General features: G+C 42.6%; 1 long non-coding RNA gene across 4 annotated transcripts in view; it reads left to right on the top strand.

Annotated features, from left to right (window-relative positions):
- Positions 1-1,027: 1,027 nt before the first annotated feature.
- LOC147013730 (uncharacterized) overlaps positions 1,028-15,510 on the top strand; it is a 35,576-nt gene continuing 21,093 nt past the window's right edge. Inside the window, exons 1-4 of one of the 4 annotated variants that reach the window (XR_015050493.1) lie at positions 1,028-3,339; positions 9,848-9,920; positions 10,389-10,549; positions 11,189-13,122. This is a non-coding gene — a long non-coding RNA (uncharacterized LOC147013730). Of the gene's footprint in view, positions 3,340-9,847; positions 9,921-10,388; positions 13,123-15,510 lie in introns of those variants that run through there. The other 3 variants (XR_015050494.1, XR_015050495.1, XR_015050492.1) reach the window with 3 other exon arrangements.

Genomic DNA, 15,510 nt, shown 5'->3' on the forward strand with positions numbered 1-15,510 from the left:
TTGCAGAAACATCATCGAGAACTTCCCAGTGTGTGTGTGTGTGTGTGTGTGTGTGTGTGTGTGTGTGTGTGTGTGTGTGTGTGTGTGTGTGTGTGTGTGTGTGTGTGTATGTGTGTGTGTATGTATGTGTGTGTGTGTGTGTGTGTGTGTGTGTGTGTGTGTGTGGGGGGGGGGGCTCACACTCTGGGGGTGGTCACATCGAACACCTCAACAGAGTTTGATTTTTCCATGATTTGGTTTTCATTTTCTGAGTTAATATTTTGTTTTATTACTCAATGTTTTGGTTGATAAAGTTTTGAAGTGGTTAACCTTTTATTGACACACCCTGTATATATGTATATATTTTTACATATGATTGTATGAGTAATAGGCATTCATAACCATGCTTGATCATGTTGTGGAACGTCGGCCGAGATACTCACTTGTCTTTCCCCCCCTCCCTCACGTTTTCATCTTTATTACCTCTGCAACCGCAGGTGAATGAGGTTAAGTTTTCACCCCTCTCTGTTTGTTTGTTTGTTTGTCCGTCTTCGTCTGTTTGTCTGTCTTTGTTATCTTGCCAAAACGAAGTTTTTGCAAGATATGTTAGCCAGCTTGTATGTTTTTTTTTGTTTGTTTGTCTGTAATCACGTATAAAAAATTCTGCAGAGCACAGTTATCATTGGAAATTTTTGTAACTTCGCATATCAGAGGCCTATAGAGGTCCCTTTCAGCACATAAAATTTTGAAGGTCAAGGTCAAAGGTCAAGGTCACTTTGTCGCAAATCAGGGGAGTCGACGAAACCCTTATTTTTTGAGTAATTTTGATCGGATCGTCTTCAAACTTCATGGGAATATAGTTCATTGTCTGGCGCTCAGCTGATTAATTTTTGGTGGCGATTGGCCTTGACCTTCATGGTTAGCGCCTGAGGTCAAACATATTTGACCCCAAGGTCAAATTTTCAAGTTTTAGGAACCATATCGTGTAGTACCTCAAATTGAACACCTCGATGAGTGCTTTCTAGATATGTCAAGCTTGAGACATTATGACGTCATTTGGTGACGTTATGAGGCAAAAGCATATTTTTCATGGTTACTCTGTAGAACGATTCTCATCGGAATCTCTCGTAGGCAGATATTCCTCAAGGAGTCGCTCCTGGTGGATAGCAGCTCTGTTCACCTCAGTGTGACCTTAAAGAAGTCACACGTGGTCACCTTTTGGCAAGATACGGGTCACCCTGCGGGTGACATTGGTTTATTACCTTCGCATTCTGCGAAAAGTTATGTTTTGGTTGCTGTGTATTTATTTATTTGTGAATATGTGTGTTTGTTTGTTATTCACATAACTCAGAAAGTATAAAACCGAATTGCATGAAATTTGGTGGGATGATTCGTGAGTATCCAAGGACGATTTGATTAGATTTTGGGAGCAATCGGGTCAAAGGTCAAGGTCAAGGTCATGAAAAGGTCAAAAAAACTCTTTTGAGCATAACTTCCTTCATAATACAGCTATCGACATGCAACCACCACCATATTGTTCCATGACGAGATAACTTTCGGATATGTAGTGTCGGATTTGACATAACGTCATCGGAAGTGCGTCTAAATGACGTCACAAGATGACGTAAATTTTCAATTTTCGATCTCATCAGTTTTGATCACACCGTTTTGTAGGACTTACCTTAAGGACGTCACACACCAAATTTGACTTCGATCGGACTGACCGTTATGACGTCATTGACATTTTAACATGATGTTTTTCAATTGTGGCTAAAATGTCCTGATAGTTTACATTCAAATATCTATATAATTTATAAAGCAAAGTCTCCCAAATCCAGGCATTAGGATCAGTACCAAAATATCTGTTTATTGATGTACAGGTTTTGCCAATTAACTCTGTAGTCAAGGTCAAGGTCACACTCAAGGTCAAAATATACTTGGAGGCATAGCTTCAGATCTAATAGAGCTATTGACATGAAACCAATGTTAAAACGTTCAGTGAACTACGAGCTTTCAGAATGGTAGTCCCTGGTTGGACGTGACGTCCCCGGAAGTGCGTCAAAATGACGTCAAAAGATGACGTCATTTTTCAACTTTTTAATTTTTCAGTGTTTATCATTCCATTTTGTTGGACTGCCTTCAAGGAGGTTACACACCAAATTTGACGTCAATCGGACTGACGGTTGTGACGTCATGGACGTTTTAAAATGACGTTTTTCAAATGTGCCCGGAAAAAAGTTGCGGCGGCGAAGGTATGCGCTCGACCGAGTGCCCGTTCTAGTTTGTTTGTTTGTCTGTCTGTTTGTTTGTGTGCAGGATATCTCAAAAAGTTGTCAGACGGATCCGGATTAAATTTTGTGGACAGGTTTGATTTGTGACAAGGAAGAAATTATTAGATTTTGGTGAAGATCCGGATCCAGATAAGAGTAAGACGACTCGAATTTTTAAAGTGATCCTTCACCATTGAGAGACAGGGCTAAAAATAATGTATAGCATGATATCTCAAAAGGTTGTGGACGGATTCGGACGAAACTTGGTGGACACGTTGGGTGTGGGACAAGAACGAATTTATTCGATTTTGGTGAAGATCTGAATCCGGATCTGACCACGAGAATTATTTAATTTTCAAAGCCATTCTTCACCATTGAGAGATTGGGCCAAAAACGATATAGTACTGTATATCATGATATTTCAAAAATGTATTGATTGGGCCCGATATCTTCTCATGGATCAGGTATTACGTGGCGGAGGTATGCGCTCTACCGAGTGCCCTTCTATTTTGCTTTTTAAATTCGTTTTCTCCACAACTGCTTGTATTGAGTGATTTATATGACTCTTTCAACATCGCCACGTCTATCCATGGATAATTTTGTTTTTTAACAAGTTACATGATGATTGGATGGAAAATGTGGCCGGCGTTCCAAAAAGTCTGTTTTCTGCCTGCATGGGTTGCAGGGTGTTTCATGTATCAAGAATATACGGTCTCGACCGAACTTCTCTCAGTCTCGGCTGAATTTTCAGGTCAATACTTAGTGGTCAGGAACACATCATTATGGTGCGAATAATATATGTCATGGACATCAACTCGTCTATGTATCTGTATCATTATTGTCGCCGAAGGAGAGGGAATAATTGCGTTTAGGTCCATTTGTTCCTTGCAAAATCGAAGATTTTTCAAGTATATTGGTTCGTCGATTTTGTTATTCTGTCTGTCTGTCTGTCTGTCTGTTTGTCACCTACAGGTCACAATTTTAAACTGATCTTCGCGAAACTTCACCACATGGTAGAGTTTGTCCTCGAGAAGAAGCCTATTGTTTTTGAGGTCAAAAGGTCAACATAGGCGAAAGGCCAAAAACTAAGGTGAGATTTCTAAAATCCTCAATTTTCATCCGATTGACTTGAAATTTGAAGAGGATTTACATTTCAGGTCACTGAATTCAATCAACCAATTATTTTTGAGGTCAACATGGACCAAAAGGTCAACATAGGCCCAAGGTGGTGGTATTTCTAAGGTTGTACCCAACATTTATAAAGTGGTACGCACCCAACATAACGAAGGTGAGATTTCTAAAATTGTCAATTTTCATCCGATGCACTTGAAATTTGAAGAGAAGTTGCACATTTGGTCATTGAATTCAACCACCAATTATTTTTGAGGTTAAATTTGTTTTATGGATTTTGCAAGTTTCGTGCTTCATCTTCTTGTTTGCTTGTTTGTCTGTTTGTCCGCACAGAACTTTCATGTTTCTCTCCGCAACTGCTTGTCGGATTGAGAACAAATTGTCACCATCGGTGTGACTACTCATGTAGTATGTTTCAATCATTATTATGACGTCATAGGTCACGTGGTGTGGTGGCCATGTTGGAAAAACGGAAAAAATTTGGATCTCTGTATCTCTGAAATCACACCAAGGAAAAAATTGAAACCTGGCACACAGCAAGTACTCCTCATGGAGAATGTGTAATTTTAATGATGTCATAGGTGCCTTCGTTATGACGTCATAGTTGCATATGTAGAACGCTACATCTCATCAGTATGAAAATTTTTGAGGGTCATCTGGGAATAAAATGGTCCACAGGAAACATTTTGATGACGTCATCGGTCACGTGATTCGGCAGCCATATTGTTTTGTTTGTTTTAAACCTTCAAAAATCTTCTTCTCTGAAGTGGTTGAACAGATTGAGGTGAAACTTTGCAGGTATCACCACCTATCCAACAGCTTGGTGTTGGCTCTGTGGTTCGGGCAGCGGCTTGGGATCCAGCTTGGGATCCAAAAGGTCCTGAGTTCAAGCCCCGTTAGGCCACTGAATTAATACACCAGGGGGTTGACTCAGCCTGTCATCCTTCCGAGGTTGGCGAAATGAGTACGAGTTCTAGCGTGTGTACTGGTAGAGGGGCACTGCATCAGCAACACAGTTGCGCTTCAAGAAATGGTGGCTACCTCGGCAGCGAAGCTGCCATACGACCACCACCATTGGTCACATGGTTTGGCAGCCATATTGGATTTACCCTAAAACAAAAAAAAATCTTCTTTCCAGAACAGCTAGACAGATCGAGGTGAAACTTCATATAAATGTGCCCCAAGCCTTGGGTGTACAATTTTTTTTTAAGGAATAATTGATAGGTCACATGGTTTAGCAGCCACATTGGATTGAAGAAAACATTAAATAATGTTTTCTCAGGAACCACTTAATCAATCAATGTGAAACTTCAAAATTATGATCAAGTAGAGATGCAGGATAAATGTTTTAAATTTCAACTTGATAGGACGCTTGGTATAGCAGGCAGATTTATAAAAAAATTTTATGTGGGTTATTTTTATTTTTTTTGGAAAAACACTCTTGGCTGTGCCTGAATGTGTTTGCGGGTAGAGGAGAAGCAGCTCAAATGCGAATCCTATCCAAGTTCCTCCTGATGACTTCATCTTTGCTTTTTGCTTGTTCGGGTTCCTTCTGATGACTCCAATGCAGGACTGTACCGATTTGGTCTTCCATTTGATTTGAATTTGAATTTATTTTAATCCCATTCTAAATTCAATTGAAGAATAATAATAAAAACACGTCATGGGTCACGGTCAGATGTCCGATCAAAGCAGGATTGCATCAAAGTGGGACGTCTTGGTACCCGGTCATCACTGCCAGCAGTTATGAAGTGGCAGTTATAATTACGTCTCTTATTAATTAAGTAACACACCAGCACACATACACCATACAAAATACACCACACAAAACAAGTCCTGGTGAGGGTCTGCAATCTCTGATTGCTCGTTTTCTTGTTTCTGATTAATTAGGCCTGATCTAACAGAGATACCCCATCCGTTGTTGATTGTGTGACGTATTATGTGAATCCATAATTGCTCATAAGTCAATGAAGTTGTGAATTTGACCGAGATTCAAAGTTTTCATTAAGGTCACCCATCATAATCGTTGGGGGGGATGTGATGGCCTGAGTACCACAGTTCCTCCAAAGAGGTGAGGAAATCTCTCATACTGTGAGATTGTTTTCTGTAGAAAACAGCAACTACAAGTCATGATTTTGCAATTTCCAAGACTTCGACTTTAGATTCCAAACCACGAACGTTTACCAATTGTGGTTCCTTTGGTTTCTCACCATGAATCACCATGTTTGTTTCTCTTGGTGATGATGTTCACGAAACACTTCCTGTCTGAATGGAACATAGTCATTTATGGATAGTTGTCGTTTGTAGTCAAGTAGGTTTCTGTGAAACCCATTACATCAGTCTTCGCATATATCGATCGTTTTGATTCACTCGTCAAATCTTTGATTTCTCCAAAAAGTAGTGTACACATTTAAATGTCCAACAGTAATTTGTTCAGTGCTGTTCAAGTTCAAAATCATTGGTTTGGTGAAAGCAGGGACAGGATTTTGTCTCATTTCAGTCATTTCTCTTTTAACCTTCTTGTCGGTTTTTATTCCATCAAAATCAATGATGTGTAGAGAATCAAGGGTCTTTAAATGACTGAATGTAACATCTGTCTGACCAGATCCAAATCTCTTTGCACCTTTTATATTTATAACGATTTAATCTGGTGTCGATCCTTGGCATTTGTGAATCGTTCTCTTCAATATCATTCATCCCTGCAGGTTTTCAAGACAGCTGTTCACCATCTCCCCCATCCACAACCATGATCTCTTCTATGCCTGCTAAATCACCACCCCATCCCACTCCCCCCAATGTTTTTTTTTTTTCCAGTTGTTCCTTCCTGAGAGTTTGCTCCTGTATCCATCTTGTCCACTCCCTGCATCTTCCCATATCCCTCATTCTTACCCCCATCCATTATTTGCCCAAGTCTCCCTCTATTTTGTCCATCAGCCCTGCTGTTGGCAGTTTCCCCCTTTTCTTTCTGCTGTTCCTTTTGTTCTGTCGCATCCTGATCTGTTCTGTGTTCCAACTCTTTCCCAAGCCTTGATTTTTGTATACAAAAAGATCTTTGGATTGTCCTTCCTCGGAAGACGTTGTCCGTAAGCATGTAACCTTGAACTTGATTTGAGTCTTTTTGAAGGATGTTGTGTTCAGATAGATTTTGAAAGCTATTTTTCTTCAGTTGGCTATGGCATGTTGAAATGAATAGTCCAAAGTGGGACAGATGCTCGTCTTCCAATTGAGGACGGTCGTAGTTTGGGTACATTCGGGGATCGAGTCGATTTTTAGTTTGATTCGATGGAAGACTCATTTTGCCGATCTCGAAAGGATGACAGGCTGAGTCAATCCCACCTGGTATTAATCCAACAGCCGAGCAGGATTTGAACTCGGGACCCTCAGATCCCATGCCACCACTCCAGTCATCAAGCCAACACCAGGAATTAATGAAAGGACCCTTAAACCCTTTTACACCATAGAGGGGTGTAAAGTATCTAAGACGTCTAAAGTGTTGGAAGGGTCTTAAAGGGACTAAAAGGTCTTATAAGGACTAAAAGGATCTAAAGGGTTTAAAGGTCTAAATGGTCTGTTAGGGGTTAAAGGGTCATAAGGATCTAAAGGTCTAAATGGTCGATGAGGGTTTAAACTCTTAAAGGGTCATAAGGATCTAAAGGTCTAAATGGTCAATGAGGGTTTAAACTCTTCAAGGATCATAAGGGGTCTTAAGGTCTAAATGGTCGATGAGGGTTTAAACTCTTAAAGGGTCATAAGGATCTCAAGGTCTAAATGGTCGATGAGGGTTTAAACTCTTAAAGGGTCATAAGGGGTCTAAAAGTCTAAATGGTCGATGAGGGTTTAAACTCTTAAAGGGTCATAAGGATCTAAAGGTCTAAATGGTCAATGAGGGTTTAAACTCTTAAAGGATCATAAGGGGTCTTAAGGTCTAAATGGTCGATGAGGATTTAAACTCTTAAAGGATCATAAGGGGTCTAAAGGTCTAAATGGTCGATGAGGGTTTAAACTCTTAAAGGGTCATAAGGGGTCTAAAGGTCTAAATGGTCGATGAGGGTTTAAACTCTTAAAGGGTCATAAGGGGTCTAAAGGTCGAAGGGGTCTATAGAGTGTAAAGGGTCTTAACGGACTAAAATAGGACTGTCCCCTTTCTGCCACCCCAACTCTATGTCCTCTCCTCCCCCTTTTTTTCCTGTTCTTAAAAGTAAGAGGATATTAATGATATTAAGAGGTTCAATTAAACAACAACAAAACATCTCGCGAGATGATGGAATAGGTGATGGACGTACAAACATAGATTACATTTTGAGTTAATTATCTCAACACCTGGATGGAATTTTTAAAAAGGGCTCCTTTCGTTTTTACTCGTCCACATCATGAATCATCGTGCCAGTTTAAAAACAATACGTTGAGCCGCCTCGGATGAGTAGGGAAAAACACAAAAAAATGTTAACAGGCCCACAAACCCGTGGACTCACGAACACAAGGATGGACTGACTGAAGGATATAGTGATGGCTTTGACAGTTCATCTCGGCATCGTCGTAGATGAGCTAAAAATGGGACTATTTTGACTAAATCTACATCTGCTGACGACAACAAAACTTCACTTTGCACTACCTGCAAACAGTAAGAGGATATCATGAGTATGGAGGAAGTTATTAGATGCAAGGTCGTTCGGTACCGATTATTAATATTTTTTTTGTGGTCACCCTGTACAAGGAAGTCCGACAGAGGCCTTCCGGCCATGCATTTCCACCAATATGCTTGTCCCCCTCTGTCCTCCATGCTTCCAGGTACCTATCGTACTCCACTTTCAACATTTCCACCATTTTATCTGTCACTACTGCTCCAGGAATTCCATGCAATAACTACCAAGTAAAAGACCTCCGCCTTAATGTCGTCCCAACTCTCCTCTTCCTCACTCTCAAGATATGGCCCCTGGTCCTATCATTGTCCATTCTGCTCAAAAACGTTTCCACACTCTCCTTCAGCCACTCCTTATAGTTTACTTACTCAGATATAAAGAAAAAGCTTGGTGAAGCCATCTTCTCTTGACCATGAAGCCATGACCACAGATACTTGTTACTCTCACCAGCAAATCACACACGTGACTAGGAGTATAATATTATCAATGCATGAGCTGCCTGGATTTCCATGTTAAATCCACCTAGGTAAAGAGAACACCTCACCTGTCGGAGACTTGTGAGGATCACTTCCTTGCCATTTGTTAGTGAGAGTAACAAGAGCATACATGATTAATATAACTGCAAAAATCTGCTTCTTTGAACAGATTTGTAACTGGAGAGTTTGTCGATCACCTTACCCCCCCCCCCCTCGCAGTCTTGAGAAACAAAAACATGAGCTGGGTCTGTGAGCGGTAAACTTGATTGGTCATGATGATGTAAAATGTAATATTTTGTCGACGTACTGCTAAACGGAAGGGTTTTTGATCGTGCCAAAAAGGCGGTTTGTGTTCTACAGTGTTCAAATATACAATTCAATTTAAATAAAATAAAGATTTTAAAGCTTGAAGAAAAAGAAAAAAAATTCCAGTTCATCACCATTGATGCAGCGTCTTTTACACCACCTTATTTAACGCGTTACATTAATTCTGCGTTCCTGTTGTTTGTGTCCTTTATGACATCCTTAAAAACAGTATTTCCTGTTTGGAATGATTTTCTATTTTGTTTGATTGCCAGACAGAAAGACAGAGTTAAAACATCATCTCACTCCTCTCTACAGTGCGTTGTTTGTGATCCACATTTTCTAATTTGGTTATGGCAGATTAGAGTAAATGTGTTTTGTAAAGCGAGTCGATCTCTTATTAAAACGAAAGTGCTTGAGACTGTTTTTGAGGGGTTTGGTGATATTTTTAGCTTAGCTCCAAATTATCCAAACATTATGTAGTTTGTTGAAGCACAAAATATGGTTCAAGATCATCATGTGCAAAATGGACTTGGTTGTTTCACAACCCAAAATAACATCAGCCTCGACCACATCCTTCACAAGATGTGTTGTCACAGGTAGAGGTGAAGCCGAGGAGCAGAACAAATCAGGGCCTGGAGTCCTGATGGGCATGACGTTATGGTTTGGACACGGTATTAATGTCCACAGTTTACTAATCCTAGAAGTTGTGACTACATCAGACTGAGGGGTTGAGATGAACATTTTTTTGTTTTCTGGGGGGTTAATATATATATATATATATATATATATATATATATATATATATATATATATATATATATATATATATATATATATATATATATATATATATATATATGTACAGGTAAGAAATGTTCACAGAGTGAGAGGTTTAGTCTCCTGCAGTGGAATTGATGTTCATATTTCCATGTTTTACGCTACAAGACAGACTAATACAGTATGCTGCTGAAATATTTTTGGACCTTTTTCATCTGAAGACCCTCTCTCTTTCCAATCCCATATTTTCTCACTCGCCGAGCTGCAGGTGTCGGGAGCACACGTGGAGGAGGAAGAGGAGGAATAATTTACACTTTTGCTCAACCTATCCAGCCTGCACGGTAACCCACCCCATATCTCTTCCTGTCCTCGGTATTTTAATTCTGACAGCTTTTACTTGGTCCACGACAGGTCCAACAATCTCTCCTAAAAACTGCTTGCTCGTCCAGCCTTCCCAGATTCCCAGGCATCTTCACCCCTCTGGGAATTCACAAATTTGAAAATATTTGTTCCCCCCTTGAAAATATTTGGCATCCCTCCTTCCTCCCAACTTCCAGTTCCTTTCACCCCCTATCCCGTATCCAATTTCTAATAAGATGGATATCGTGGGGTTAGGGTTAGGGTCTTGGAACATAACGGCCCGAGGGGCCGATCAACCGAGCCGGACCAAACTGTGGGGCTGACAGCAGCTGACAACAGGCCAGAGATGCTTTCGTGGATTTCTCATCCCTACACCTCTATCCTCATCCCCCTCCCCCCCCCCACCCCCTTCTCCTCCTACTCAAGCACTGTCCCTCCCTGCACCGCAGGCATGCCGGACAGCTGGTACTGATTTCGCTGGGATGCTCCGACCTCAATTCGTGTTTCTTGCCGGCAGCCAAGGCCGCTGTCGACCCATCACGGCGATTTCACGAGCGAGCAGCACCAGAGGCTGGGCGGGCGGTCCTGCAGGCCTGGTTCTGTGCTGGATGTGAGTTTAGGAACTCCTATTTCATGCTTCCACGAATTCCTGAGCTCATGTTAAATATACATCTAGATATCAGAATGGATAATGATGCAATATCTTATAAACACATGAAATATAATGGAGAAAGTATACCAGTATGTTCACAAATTATACATGCAATGATATTGTGGGAAGGGGGGTTCGGAGGACTCGTGGAGGGGGGGGGCATGGCTGTGGAATGAGAAAGGGAGTGAAAGGAATAAGACATGGGAAGGATAGAAAAAGTGTGTGTGTGTGTGTGTGTGTATGTGTGTGTGTGTGTGTGTGTGTGTGTGTGTGTGTGTATGTGTGTGTGTGTGTGTGTGTGTGTGTGGTTTTTTTTTTTTTTGCATCGCTTGTCCCAATAACTAAAAATATGGGCCTCACGACTGGTATACAATGGGACGACTGGTATGGAATCACCTTGCCAGATGTAGTGGGGAAACTTTTTCAAAGATTATACTCAAGAAGGTTGCAGGATGTGATTGAGGACGTTTGACCTGCTTCCAAGTGTGACTTTCGTTGTGGAAGAGGATGTGTAGACATGATATTCAGTGTTCGGCAACTTGTCGGGAAAGCAAGTGAATACACCACCAAGGTCCTCTTGCTTTTTGTTGCCTTCAGAACAGCATCCGACTCTGTTACCCATCAGGCCCTTTGGTTGATGCTGCAGAGGTGACGTGGTATACCTGTAATGGTAAAACGTGCTCAATCCCTGAATGATGGAAGAAGGAAGAAGTCACAAGGATTTGACGTCAGCAATGGTTTGCGCCAGGCTTGTACTGTCGTCCCAACACTTTTAACCCTTTATTACCCTCACCGAAGGAGAGGGTATTGCATTTGGGTCCATTTGTCTGTTTGTTTGTTTGTTTGTTCGCACAGAACTTGAGTGTTTTTCTCCGCAACCGCTTGTCAGATTGAGACGGAATTTTCACCATTGGAGCAACTACTCATGGAGAATGTTTTATTGATAATGATGACATCATAGGTCACGTGGTGCGGCAGCCGTGTTGGAAAAACGGAAAAACTTTAGACCTCTGTATCTCTGAAACTGCACCAAAGGAAAAAAATGAAACTTGGTAGACGGCAAGTACGCCTCATGGAGAATGTGTAATTTTTTTATGACGTCATAGATGCCTTCATTATGACGTCATCGCATATGTAGAACGCTGCACCTGATCAGTATGAAAATTTCTGAGGGTCATCTAGGAATAAAATGGTCCACAGAAAAATTTTTGATGAAGCCATCGGTCATGTGATTCTGCAGCCATATTGTTTAAAAAAAAAAAATATATATATATATATATATATATATATATATATATATATATATTGTTGTGGTTACCAAATTCGCAAACCACCATTCAGGTCCCTTAGGTGAGATATCTCGGTAAGTATATGTGTAGTTAGGCCCAAACCCGTTGTCTAGTGGGAATACATGTCATTTATGCGTGCTGCGACTCTTCAGGATAGCCGTTTTTCTTTTACTATCTTTATTTTGGACCAACCGCCATTGTTACCACCGCCAACCGCGTCTCAACAGTCGTCACAACATCAACCACCCACCACAACGCCGCTTCACCACAACAGCCACGACCTTTCCCGTCACACCTCGCAACCGTCGCATCGCCACCGTTCTTGCGCCGCTTGTGGGTACCGGTATTGGACTCGTGCAGGGCGCGCGCCGAACAGCGTGTACAAAACCACGGATTTTCCGCTCCAAAAACGGATCAAAAACGACACACGCCCACTTTTGTTCCGTCCAATCGGTGAGCGAGGGGCGATTTGGCCCCGCCTCCAGGGCGTTGGAGGGCGGTCGCTATATGCAAATTCATGGATCAAAATGCATTCACGCCCACTTTTTCTCGGGCCAATGGGGAGCGAGGTGAAAGGTCGAAGGCAGGGGGTCAAAGGCGAAGCCACGGGGCTTATATAAGCGGCTGCGTTCGTCAGAAAAGAGTTGGTCGTCGTCGTCGTCGTGTGCGTTGGAGTCGGAGCGAAGAGGACGGAGCTGTGGAGAGGCGGCGAAGGCAGACGAGGGGGTGCTCGCGTCGTGCCGGGAGCTGCACACCAGGGAGGCCGACGGCGCGACCTGGTCGAGGTGGAGACGCTCGTCGCGGGACTCGAGACAGAGTAAAAATCCTCCTTTCCCCGAGCATCAGCAACCCCCTCCTGTTTCCCCCCGCGCTGAGATAGTGCGACCAAAGGGGGCCCCCTTCCCACCCCCTACCAGACACTGTCCGCGAGGCCCGCGGAGTTGAGGCACCATCGCCGCTCCGCGTCTCATCACCAGACGGGTAGGCCCGACCCGGTCTCGGCCTCAGGCCCGCCTCATCCTTGAGGGTGTTCTTTTTCTTGGTTTTGGGTATGTGTTGTCGGCGCCGTCTGTGAAGTAGAATTGTATAAGTGTTGCCGTGTGCTCGGTAGTCGGTATTAGCTCTGCATTGTGTCTTCGCTTTTACATTTGCTTTTTGTGTAAAATTGCATTGTGTTTCTTTTCCTTTTCTATGTGCTTTTGGTGGAATTGAATATGTGTGCTTTCCGTTCATCGCGAATAAATGTGCTTTGTGTTGAACTGTTTCCCGCTTCGCTTCGTCATTTCTTTCATTGAATCCTCATCTTGCTTCACGTAAAGGGTTGGTAGTGGGCTGAATACGCCCGATAATTAATCGAACCGTCGAGGCCGACGATAACACCGCTCGGTTATCCCGATAGTACGGAACGGGTCGCTTAAGTGGCCCGTGTCCGAAGTCGACCTGCGGCGAGGTGCGATCGCCCGGTCTACCCTCCGTGTGGGTACTTTGGTAGGTCGAATTTGGCGAGCAACCCTATCCCACGCGGGGGCCGATTGGCTCGATCGCGGTGAGACCGAAAGGTCCACCCGTGACTGGTTCCCGGCGTGTTAGTCCGAGAGGGTCACGACTGGATTGTCCGTCCGGCGGGCGACGTGCCGCGATTCGAGTTACGTGGCCGTTCGCACGCCGGCGGGCGCGAATCCGCAACAATATATATTCTTCTCTGAAGTGGCTGAACAGATTAAGGTGAAACTTTACACGTGTGACCGCCTGTCCATGAGGAACAAAAGGTCCACACAGATGATGTCATTGGTCACATGGTTTGGCAGCCATATTGGATTTAACCAAAAACCTACAAAAATCTTCTTCTCCATAACGGCTGGACAGATCGAGGGGAAACTTCACACAAGTGTTCCCCAAGCCTTGGGAGAATCAGGGTATTCACGAATAATTGATATCACATGGTCTGGCAGACATATTGAAATTGAGCAAAAATCTTTTTAAAAAATTATTTCTCTTGAACTGCCTAATCAATCGAAGTGAAGCTTCACAATTATGATGTGATTGTCCTTTATGTAGTCATGTAGTAGTCATGGGGAATATATGTTTTAAATTTCAACTTGACTGGACGCATTGTTTGATAGCCAGAATTATTGAATTTTTTGATATGGCTTTTGTGTTTTATTGTTGAGTAAGGCTCACTTGTCTGTGCCTGGGTGGGTTTGAGGGTCGACGACTAGCAGCTGAAATGTGAATCCTCTTCAGGTTCTTCCTGATGACTTCATCTTTTCTTTTTCCTTGTTCGGGTTCCTTCTGATTACTCCAATGCATGAATGTACCTGCTTGGTCTTCGATTTGATTTGAATTTATTTAATCCCATTCTAAATTCAATTGAATAATAATAAATGTCACGGGTCAGGATCAAGTGTCCGATCAAAGCGAGGTTGCATCAAAGCGGGACGGCTTGGTACCCGGTCATCACTGCCAGCAGTTATAATTACGTCTCTTATTAATTACGTAACACACCAGTACACAAACACCACACAAAACATGACCTGGTGAGGGTCTGCAATCTCTGATTACTCTTTTTGTTGTTTCAGTCTTGTCTTTGAGAGGAGGAAACAATGCCATCTCTTTTGGGGTAGATGTGCTGTGCTAATATAGAGCTAGATTAGTGAGTGAAAGGACTGGAATACCTGCAACACTGATTGCCTAGATTTCAGTTTCATGATGACGCGGTTGCAGTGAGTCGGACCTACCATTAGAGTGAGTATCAGATATACTTGATGAGGTGACATCGGATTGGGGGTTAATGATGAGCATGCCAAATAAAATAGGTGCTGGCAGACGAAAGGTGAGGACAAGGACACACAGCCAACATACATCAGAGGGGAAGCCATCAAGGTAGTGACTGCCTTCAGAATCCCCAGGGCAACAATAGAATCACATGATGATATCACAAAGGATGTAGAAGACAATACAAGATAAGATATATGGATTGCTCCCAAGTAAGTGAAGTATAATCACTGTCACCTCGCTTGATTCCACAAATATTCTGCTTTTTGTGAAATCACAACCTCTCGTCTTCACTCTCTGGATTTGTCGGTTTCATTGAGCAAAACAAAGCTGTTTCAAATCTCTCACCACGTGTTGTTCTTCTCCGGAGGTGATGCTGATCGCATGAGGGTGAAACACGGGCGCGATGGGTCGAATGACTTTTTCCCTTGTTACTCATTAATAAGTCTCGAGAAAAGTCATTCCAAGGCTGTTAATAAAATTGTTAAAAACAATTGTTCAAAAAATAAAACATGCCAAAACGCGTTGGAGATAACAGACCAAAAGAGACGGTGGCACTGTCATCACCTGCTTGGCACCGTACTTGCTCGTGCTGAGAATTTGCAACGTATGCGTTATATAGGTGTGTCGTAGTAGTAGTATCATATATGGGATACATACAATGGGCGCAGTGAAAGGTAATGCTCGAAAAGCTGAGCGTTTTTATTTTTGTTGTTTTTTTTTAGCACATTTGACCAGAGCAGGGCTCAGAGATGGCTGCAGAGATACATCTAGGCGACTGTGACGCACACAGACAGGCGTACACAGACACAGAGACGCGTACCGCGAGGGGAGAGCACGGTGCGTTTCCTCTCG

This window comes from Eptatretus burgeri, chromosome 13 (genome assembly GCF_056783735.1).
Source record: "Eptatretus burgeri isolate ZD-2024b chromosome 13, Ebu_testis_v1, whole genome shotgun sequence".
In the NCBI taxonomy this organism is placed as follows: domain Eukaryota; kingdom Metazoa; phylum Chordata; class Myxini; order Myxiniformes; family Myxinidae; genus Eptatretus; species Eptatretus burgeri.